Consider the following 9,649-nt stretch of genomic DNA (forward strand, 5'->3'; position numbering starts at 1 on the left):
AATACTCTGTAAATGACTTATATGGGAAAAGAATCTAAAAAAGAGTTGATATATGTATATGTATAACTAATTCACTTTGCTGTACACCTGAAACTAACGCAACATTGTAAATCAACTATACTCCAATAAAAATTAATTAAAAAAAAACAAAAGGTTGAGAGTTACAAAAAAAAAAAGCATCCCACCCAAGAGCCTTCTAATGATATGGTATGAACCTTTCATTTTATTCTCTCAGTTATTATAAAAATTTAGATGGTAAGTATCTCTTAGAAATATGGAACTATAGGACATGCTCGTCTCCTCCACTGCCACCTGCTGCGGCCGGCGTCCACGCTGCACACAGCACGGCTGGCAAAGCCCACAGGCTAAGTGCTGAGAAGTACCAGCTGCTGTCAGACCTGCGGGCCATGGGGTGGAACGAGCCGGAAGGCCAGGATGTCACCTTCTAGCAGTTCCATTTCAAAGACTTCTGTAGGGCTTTTGGCTTCGTGATGAGAGTGGCCCTGCAGGCTGAGAAACTGGACCACCATCCTGAATGGTTTAACGTTTACGACAAGGCCCACATCACCCTGAGCACTCACGCGTGTGCGGGCCTTTCAGAACTGGACATAAATCTGGCCAGCTTCATCGAGCAGATAGCAGTGTCCGTGACATAGACCCTGCCCTTCCTCTCTGAGTTCTTCAGGGGAAAGGGGGGACTGAACTGGGGATCCAGAGAGGGAACTGGGGAGCCCCGAAATGTTGCTGCAGTCAAAACTGACAAGTCGATCCTGTTGCCTCCATTTAGAGGCAAGTCTCTGCCATCGAAAAAGGCCAGCATCACCGCCAACACCAGAACTTAGACCACTTTTCCCCACACCACTCTCTTCCTCCCTGGGGCTCTTTTACGTGTACACTGATTTGAATCAGTTCTTCTCTTGCTTTACAACTTTCCAGCGACAGCAACGATTTCTTTCCAGGCGGTGTCTTGCTCCCTTCCTGATTCATTTCCCAAGAAGCTGTGATGGAAAAGTGTGTCTAAGATAAGGTCTGATCTTAGAAGCCAGAACCTTAAAGTCATCCTCATCCTATGTGACAGACATGCATGTGCTATTATGCCTCCAATAAAAACACTGTTTCACTTGGAAAAAAAGAAATATGGAAGTATAAAGTTCAAAATTTCCACTCCTTTATTCTGCTCCCACATCTGCCTGTGCCTCAGTTCTCTCCATCTCCAGGAGATGATCAATAAAATAGATGATCAATGAAAGCCCCCCAAGAATTGATACTGTCTTACAAAGTCCCACAAATATCTTCTAGCTAGTGCTGTTATAAGATAAACTTCAGATTCTGTGGTTTTGCACATTTCTCTTCTTAATGCACAACCTGTCTTCTGCTCCTATTCTTGCAAACAGTTCTTAGAAAGCAGTGAGTAGAAAGCTCTCACTGGTGTTAACAAGTGAGAAATGACAACTTTCTAGTGTTATCTCTCCTAGTAGATACAACGTTAGCCTAAAGTAATTCATGATGATCTCAACATGATGGTGGGCAGAGGAAATGACCAGTATGGATGCTAGCAGCTTCTCAGGACCATATCAGTGATTATATGCAGGCGCTACTTATTCTATCAATGATGTCTCTAAGCAAATTATCTCTGAAGATAAAACACGTTCCTTGTTTAGGTCAATTCTGCCTGAGATGATATTTTGCACAAGCTTTACAAAAGACCCTGTTAAGACAAGCTAGTTTTACCTGAAATAGCTTTTCACTGTAACTAACTTTTATGGGTGACATTGGGAACATATACTATGTGTTGATAAACGCAACGAATCACTTTTTATCATTTTAAAATCACTTCCACTTTTACAAAAGCTCCTATAAAGCCATAGTACCTGGAATTTTATTTCTCTTTCACCTAGAACATCTTTTTAACAGTTAAAAAGTTACCTGGAAGGGGCAAAAAAAAAAAATGGAATGAGAAATATCACTCTTCTGTTCTTCAGAAAGAAGAAGAATAAGCATTTCTAGAGTGCCTATCACTCTCCAGGAAGTATGTTTGGCACTAGAGATATATATGCATTTCAATCAGATTTTCCTTGTTGTCAAGTATTTTATAATTTTTAAGAGAAACTTAGAAAAATATAAAAGGATACAATCATATGTTAAAAGTACATGTAATCAAAAAAAACACATATAATCATGTAAGAATGCAAGTGTGCTCAAGATACTATGAGTTCAAATGAGGGACATTTAATTCAGACTGTAGATACCTGAAAAGTTTTTCAGAGCAGGTGACTTTCACTGAGCATGTGTGTGTGTGTGTGTGTGTGTGTGTGTGTGTATGTGTGTGTGTATGTGTGTAAAATTACCTACATACAAAAAGTGGGATCTCATTCCAGGAAAACAGAACATAAGCATTGTCCATGAGAAAATAATTAGGCCCAATGGTTCCAGTATCCCATTAGTTGCTCTAACATGGGTTGGAAGATAAAGATAGCAGAACGGAGACCAAAGACTCCTTAGGTGTCCATGAAGCCATGGGTTGACCATAAAACAGTGTAAGATGAATGAGTAGTGTCATGAACCCTTCTTACTGTCATTGCTGCTCCCTGATCCCACTTCTGCCTGTGCCTCACTTCTCTCCATCTCCAGGAGACTGACAGTCTCCACTACTCTACGCAAATGCCATCCCTGCTAAAATGTCCCCATTTAGCACCATCAGTGACATTTTGGAATTATCTCAAGCTATGAAAAGAACCAGAATCAACTTACTCCCCCCAATTATTATCATGTCGCTTCCATTCTCTGCTATGTACATTCTCTATAAATACAACATTCTTTCCTGTCGTGTTGGAAATGTGAGCCCACTGTGACTAAGGTCATATTTAATACAGACCCAACATTTTGTTGGCACTCCCTAAATGTTAAATAGCAATGAGAGGAGATGAAGTAGTACAAGAACAAGAACGTGATTAAAATAGATCCCAATCGATTCCAGCTGCATTAGAAACATATGGGGAAAAACTGAACACTTATAATCAAATTATAAAACCGAAAATATGTCTAGGAAAGTGTGGGCTATTTAAAATCATTAGATAGTTTTGAACTGAAATCCCTTAAAACTATACAACAAAAAAGTATTTTCCAGATGTCCCTTATACCGATATGGAGAACGTAAAATATACTTCCCTTACAATTTGGATTTTTGAACATTTATTTATAATCATATTAAAATGTGAAGTTTTACTCATTGTTTTAGATATTTAGTCAGGTGAATATCTGACAAATGAATAACACATGGTACAGGAAAAATATATATACATTTTAATTTTAGGTCTTCTGAAGCCCATTGTTCATTTCAGGCTGCCTTACTGAGAGTCCTTGCACCAAACGCCTCTGGTTGCATTCCATTCAAGACAAAGGCATATTTTAGGGATGTACCTCTCACAAAGAGGTATTGATGGACCAGGAATCAGAGTTTGGACAAATGAACATTTCATTATAACACAGCCTAATTGTTAAAGCTCTTCTTATTGAAAAGAATAAAAATTTCATTAGTCATCACAGTAGCTCAGCATGAACTCCTTCTCTTTTTCCCCACAATGCACAGTAAGAATGGCAGTTTTAAGCTTATCATTGAACATTTTGGAAATGTTGGTTCTTCCTTCCTTTTGCTCTAAATACGCTAAGAAGTATTTTAGTAACAATTATGAAAAAAATTGGTAATAATTTTAAGCTAAACTTTATACGTGGAATTGTGAAAAAAAATATCAGCGATCACAAGAAAATGCAATTTAAGAGCTGCCTGGAAGGGCTGCTTTTTTCATTTTAGGGCCCTGGGATCGTTTTATGGGATAATAAGGATTCCTAGGACCACCCTAAAACTCAAATAAGATGAAGACATAAGTACTTTAGAAACTATAAAGGTTTTATAGAGCTAAGGGAATAAAATTTGCATTGGTAATTCTTATCTCTATACAGCTTTTAAGTTTAGTATCTTTTCAGCTTCTCCAGGAGAGATATCTATTGATCACTGCCCTAAGTGTAAAAACTGAAACAGGGAAGGACCAAGATACAGTGAAGATCACGAATCTGGCACTCAGAATTCCTGTTATTAATTAGATGATAATGTTGAGTATGTCATGTAAACAGCTGACAGCTTAGTGTGTCCCAGTGGTGAAAATGCGATGGGTAGACTAGATGAAGAACACAAATGCATGGCAACCAATAGCCCTCACACCCGAGTGTGCATTGCTAATTGATCATAGAAGTGGTCTGGCTAAGACCGTGTGGTCTCAGAATCTTTGTTGACAGTACGCCAATCAAAGCTGGCTCTCCAGGAGCTAGACAGTCTCTAAGAGTTTCCTTTTCCAGGTCTAAGAACCTATCGTTGTCACCTGTGAATGTAGATCAATCGCATTATCCATTCTCACCTTTATTGCTGCCCCGCCCTCATCTCCTACCTCTCTCTCTCACTCTGCCTGTACCAGCCACACTGGAGGTGTGTCTTTGTCTCACAAACTCTGCAATGACTATACCCTCTGCCTTCAATACTCTACTCCCACGTGTCCACGTGCTCACTCTGTTATCTTCCCCAAGTCTTCACTAATCTCAGCCTTTCAATGGTGTTCACAGGAGTTGGTAAACTATAAGCCATGGGCTGAATCTGGCCCCCCGTCTGTGTTTGTATGGCCCACAAAGTAAGAATGGCGTTTACATTTTCAGTTGAGAAATACAGAAGAATTGTACTCTGTGGCACATGGAAATTACACGAAATTCAAATTTCGGTGTTCATAAATAAAGTTTTATTGAGACACAGGCTGCGTTTGTGCTAAAATGGTCGAGTTGAATGGTTATGGCAGAGACCACACGGTCCACAAAGTGTAAAGTATTTACTATCTGGTCATTTACAGAATAAGTTTGCCTACCCCTAGGATACACTTAACATTTTGTTAATTACTGGAAGTACTCACCGGCAATCCTGATGCCCTCTCTTTCCCTCTCAATTTTTAAAAATAACATTTATCACATTGTACCATACACTGTCCTTGTATATTATGTATACTGTCTCTCCATAAGAGCACAAATTCCATGAAGTCAGAGGATTTTGTCCACTTTATTATCTGATATATTCCCAGTGCCCTGAACAGTATCTGGTACATAGTAAATATTCAATAAATATAATTCTGGAACGAATGAATTATATGGAAGATACCTGCATTACATAGAAATATATTAGATGGAGTAGTCACAGGAGACTTCAGGAGAAGATGATATTTTAGTGTTAAAGGGTACAAAAGACTTAGGGAACATTTTTCCTAGAAAGGGGTACTGGATGAAAGAACATGTGTGTAGGGTAGCCTAGATGTAATGCAGAGCCCGGGAGGTAGAGAGGAGGTGGAAAGTAGGCTGAGCCCAGGTTATGGAAGACTTGGAATGTCTGATTAAGATGCTTGGGTATAATCTTATAAAAAATAGATATTTCAGGAAGATCTGTCTGATAATGATATGATATATACAGTATGAGTTGGAGCGGGTAAATTCATGTGAGAATTGTAATAGCCTGGGTTCAGGCTTCTAAGATTGGACAGTGGCAGATGAAGTGAAAGAGAAAGGACACAGGGAGAAAGGAAGGAGTAACCAATGGTACTTCATTATTGTGACCTTTGGTGAAAAAATGTTTTTGTCAAAAATTGAAAGGCAGCAGAAAAGAGAAAGCATTAAAAAATAAAAACCAGTCTGCTTCAGTTCTTTGTAGTTTGTCGAATAAATATGCATACAGTTCCCAGTTTAAGACTTCTGTAGATTTTTTGCCTCAGAGAAGGCATATATGATGATAAACCTGACAATATAAACTAAACCAATTAGATTTTAGTAGAGTTAGATTAGTTGAACTACTTCAGAATGAAGTCAGAATGGGTTTCACTCAGGTAGCTTAGTGAAAAGCATCAGGGCACACCAAAGCACATAGTTTTAGATGCTGAACTTTCACTGGGGAGGTGGCCTGATTTACCTTTAGTTGTGCCATTTGTGTTAAACAGATAAAAATCCAAATATACATGATAGTGCCTAGATTTTTTTTGTAAAAGTAATAGCATGACATAATTCTAAGTGAAAGACAAGAAAATATCACATACAATTTGATTCAGTTTATGTAAAATTTTATATATACTTTAGATGGAATTTTAGGCTGTATTCTCTTCTCCATATTTTCTGTATTATTTGAGCTTTTTTATCTGCAATGACTATATTATTTTTTTTACAATCACAAAAGAGCTATTTTTATATTAAACTATTAAAAATGACAGGTTGGATGTATAGCAAAAACCTCCATAGATTTGTTTAGATATTAAGAACAGATTCATGCTACAAACTATTTATTTGCTATGAAGAGAATTAGGAAGTATTTAGCAAAGTTTGAGATAATAATTAATGTTCAAATAAGCTGACTGTCAAGTACATTTGAAATGTTTTTAGTCTAGTAAGAACAGGCAATTGACTGATTAAACTAAGATTATGAATTTTGGAAACTAGACCTCGGTCCAACGGCAAAGAATCACTTGTTGCTTGAGTCATCTTTAAAATGGATTATGGTAATCTTTCCTTAAAGGGTTATTTAAAAGAATTAATATAAAGGATATAAAACACCTGTCTAGTGAGTAGCTGTTCCAAAAATGATAGCTATTATTATTAAGAATTGGATAAGTAATAAATAAAATAAATCAGAGTTTGAGAGTCAAGCTGCATTTACTTAATCCTTTACTTAATTTGTTCCACTTAATGCCATGAAGTACTGTGCTAAGTGCAGGTGAATACATGTATTATCAAGGGCCTGCCCTGTCTTTAAGATATAAACAATACGTTTAATAAGGTGTTACAGATGCTATGACTCAAGTTCCTATACGACAGAGAATTTAAATCAGGCCACCTCCCCAGTGAAAGTTCAGCATCTAAAACTATGTGCTTTGGTGTGCCCTGATGCTTTTCACTAAAAATATATGTAAAAGCACTTCTATTTGGAAGCTGTTCTTTTATTCATCCATTCATTGAACAGTTATATATTGAGCATCTTCCATTTTCAAACATTCTTCTTGTAGCTGGCCCTATACCAACAAAGACAAACAAGATTTCTTCTCCCACAGAAGTTTCAATGTAATGACGGCAGAAAAATAAACTAGGAAAAAAACAGAGAAGATAAATTCAGTCAATACTATAAAGAAAATCAAACACGGTGGTATGATGGACTAGGCTAATTTAGCTTAGTTAAGTAAGGCTTTTCTGAGCAAGGAGTATCTGACCTGAAACCTGAATGATGAAGCTCCTGTCATGTAGAGAGAGAAAATTTGACAGGAGGGAATTCCAGACTCAGGAAATAGCTAGTACAAATCACCTAAGGCGGGACCAAACTTAACCAGTTCAATAAACAGAACTGGTTAAAACTATGGTTGAAGAAACAGGGGAAAGAGAAGGAAGCTGTGAGGTCAGAGAAGTGTTCTCAACTATAAGCTTGAAATATGAACTCCCCTATGTAGCAGAAAGTTACAAAGAATCCTGACATTTCAAAATCAAGGATTTAATTCAATATTCTAGAACACTTGAGGTCATCTACTCTACCTAAGCATGTAATTCATTTATTTATTCGATCAGCAAGTATTTGGGGACCTCCCTGGTGGTGCAGTGGTTAAGAATCCGCCTGCCCAAAGGGAATGCTTCTGTCTCCAGTCTCCTGATGGCTTTTGGAAGAGGCCATATGCTGACCCTCCCAAGTTTCACACGAAATGCAACACGTTAGTGTCCAGCTGATGCGTTTTGTTTATAACGTGTCAGATACAGGGATTTTCTCCAATTCGAGCTCCAGGGCAATCAAGACTGTGGAATCCGTAACCGACACCAAGGCAGACATAAATAAAAGGTACAGGTGTGTGAGCAGCAACCAGATCCGCATGCGCAACGTGACCATCGGGCTCCGTGACGCCACCCTCCAGGCCTACCTCTCCAACAACAGCTTCTGCAGGGAGGAGACGCGCTGTAAGACTGGCCCTCCCCGCCCACCCCGGCGGCGCCGCCCCAGTCCTCGCCCAAGAGACCCTCGGGGTCCAAGTACAACGTGAGCGTCACCAGCGGAACCTGCCTGCTGGCCAGCATGGGGCTGCAGCTGAACGTCACCTGCAGGACGAGGGACAACACAACGGTGACCAGAGAGTTCAGCATCAACCCCAACAAGACCACCTTTGAGGGGAGCTGCACAGCCCAGCTGGTGACCCCGGAGCTCCGCAGCAGGAACCAGCTCCTGGCGCTCCAGTTTGCGATTAACGCAAGTTGCAGCCGGGTTTTCCTGCACGGAGTTCAGCAGACGCTGACTCCGCCCGATGCCGGAGACCCCGCCTTCAAGGCCGCCCACCGCCCGCTGAGCGCGCTGCAGGCAGCCGCCGGGAACTCCTACGAGGGCAACGCTGAGGAGCGCGTGCAGGTCACCTAGACCTATTCAGGGTGTGGGTCGGCGTTCCGCGTGGACGGGGACAAGTTTGGGCCTGTGGAGGATTGTCAGCTGCGTGAGAACAGCATGCTGATCCCCATCGCCGTGGGCGGCGCCCTGGCAGGGCTGGTCCTCAGCGTCCTCATCGCCTACCTTATTGGCCGGAAAAGGAGCCACGCGGGCTGCCAGGCCGTCTAGCCGGCCGCCCCCACCCGCCTCGGATCAGCAGCAGCTGCAGGGCCTCGGGCCGGTTCCCTGGGCTTAGATTGTTGTTGAGGGAGGCACCCTTTCTTGCAAACTGGTTTTCACATCTGCTTTATGCAATGTGAAGTTCATCCGGCCACAGTTACTATTCACAAAAGAGCAACTATGGAAATGACGGTGTTAATTTTGCTAACTGGGTTAAATATTTTGCTAACTGGTTAAACATTAATATTTACCAAAGTAGGACTGGAAGGGGGTGGAGGGTAAGAGAGCTTTTCTAAATGGGCACTGGCTCCACTGTCATTTGGCTTTTTAAGATTCTGGTGTTTGATCGCTTCACTCTTTACTCAGGTGTAAGCCTTGCAAAGGGAGAGTCTCTGGTCTTAATGCTTTGATGGAGGCTGTGAGCCTGACGCGCTGAAGAAATCAGTAGGAACGAGAATCGTAGAGCAAGCAGTAGTACGAAGAAGCAGATCTGAGAGGCTGGCCCCTCGAGCATCGGTACTCCAGGACGCCGGGTCCTCGGGCTTTCCACTCTCTGCCACTCGAGAGCTTGCCCCTTTTAAAATAGAAAAATGGGCGTTGTTTTTATTTACTTTTTTGTAAAGTAGTTTTCCTTCTGTTGGAGGTTTGGGGTGATCCTTTGTCTGCACTGTGTACAATAATCGTTTCACTCTGATTCATCACTTGCAGCTGGGTGGCCTGTGTGCCGAGGAGCATCCCCTCCTGCGACGCGTTGCCCTAAGGATGCTGATAAAAAGTCTTTTTGTTAAAAAAAAGAAAGAAAGAAAGAAATCCGCTTGCCAATGCAGGTGACACGGGTTCGAGCCCTGGTAGGGGAAGAAGTTGCCGCGGAGCAACTAAGCCCATGTGCCACAACTACTGAGCCTGTGTTATAGAGCCCGCGAGCCACAACTACTGAAGCCCTTGTGCCTAGAACCCATGCTCTGCAACAAGAGAAGCCACCGCAATCAGAAGCCTGCGCACCGC

The 9,649-nt window shown here is 41.2% G+C and overlaps 2 pseudogenes; both read left to right on the forward strand.

Moving 5' to 3' along the window:
• The first annotated feature begins 209 nt into the window (after positions 1–209).
• LOC132519472 (pterin-4-alpha-carbinolamine dehydratase-like) lies at positions 210–747 on the forward strand (annotated as a pseudogene).
• Positions 748–4,815: 4,068 nt separating this feature from the next.
• LOC132519132 (lysosome-associated membrane glycoprotein 1-like) lies at positions 4,816–9,374 on the forward strand (annotated as a pseudogene).
• The last annotated feature ends 275 nt before the right edge of the window (positions 9,375–9,649 follow it).

The sequence above is a fragment of the Lagenorhynchus albirostris genome, chromosome 4 (assembly GCF_949774975.1).
Source record: "Lagenorhynchus albirostris chromosome 4, mLagAlb1.1, whole genome shotgun sequence".
NCBI lineage: Eukaryota > Metazoa > Chordata > Mammalia > Artiodactyla > Delphinidae > Lagenorhynchus > Lagenorhynchus albirostris.